This window comes from Erpetoichthys calabaricus, chromosome 10 (genome assembly GCF_900747795.2).
Source record: "Erpetoichthys calabaricus chromosome 10, fErpCal1.3, whole genome shotgun sequence".
Classification (NCBI taxonomy): domain Eukaryota; kingdom Metazoa; phylum Chordata; class Cladistia; order Polypteriformes; family Polypteridae; genus Erpetoichthys; species Erpetoichthys calabaricus.
Window position 1 is genome coordinate 40,301,455 of NC_041403.2, and position 1,032 is coordinate 40,302,486.

The window sequence follows — 1,032 nt, forward strand, 5'->3', positions numbered from 1 at the left end:
GCCCCTTCTAATCTTCTATCACAGCTCCAGCTTATTCAAAACTCAGCTGCAAGAGTCCTTACTCGAACCAGCAGCAGCGAGCACATCACACCCATCCTGCTCCATCTTCACTGGCTCCCTGTGTCTTACAGAATTGAATATAAAATCCTACTAATAACCTACAAAGCCTTAAATAACCTCGCGCCAAACTACATCAGTGACCTTCTCCATCACTATGTGCCTGCCCACCCACTAAGGTCCTCTGATTCTGGCAATCTTGTTGTGCCCCACACTAATCTACTCTCCACGGGTGACAAGGCCTTCAGCCATATAGCGCCCAGACTCTGGAATGACCTACCGAAATTAATCAGGTCAGCTGACTCCACAAATTCTTTTAAAAAACAACTCAAAACTCATCTGTTCAGGAAGGGTTTTAGCTCTATTTGACTTTATTACCCTTCTCTCAGTTTACTTCTCTGTCAAGATGCTCATGTAACCTGTATGTGTGTGTGTGTGTGTGTGTGTGTGAGACCATCAATTATGTTGTCTGTTTTTTTTGTTTTTTTCCTCTGAATTCACTGTCGTAGTCTTCTTTATTTATTCATCTGGTTTGTACAACGCTATCTACTGTATACCCTTCTGTTCTTTCTTATATTCTGTAAGTGCCTTGAGCATGGGAAAGGAGCTATATAAATAAATGTATTATTAAAGGTGAGGGATCAGCCCAAAACTACATGGAAGGAGCTTGTTAATGATCTGAAGGCAGTTGGTACCACCACAGCTGCCAAGAACACCATTGGTAACACACTACGCCGTAATGGATTGACAAATCTTGCAGCGCCCACAATGTCCCCCTGCTCAAGAAGGCACATGTACAGGCACCTCTTAAGTTTGCCGTAAGTAGGGGGTCAAATTCTTATTTCCCCAACTGTATTGAATTAATACTTTGTGAATATAAATAAGTGAAGGTGTAGATCCACTTAAATGACACTCATGCCAACAATGGTGCCTCGTTTAATCAGAAGGAAACAAAGAAAACTGTACCACATCATG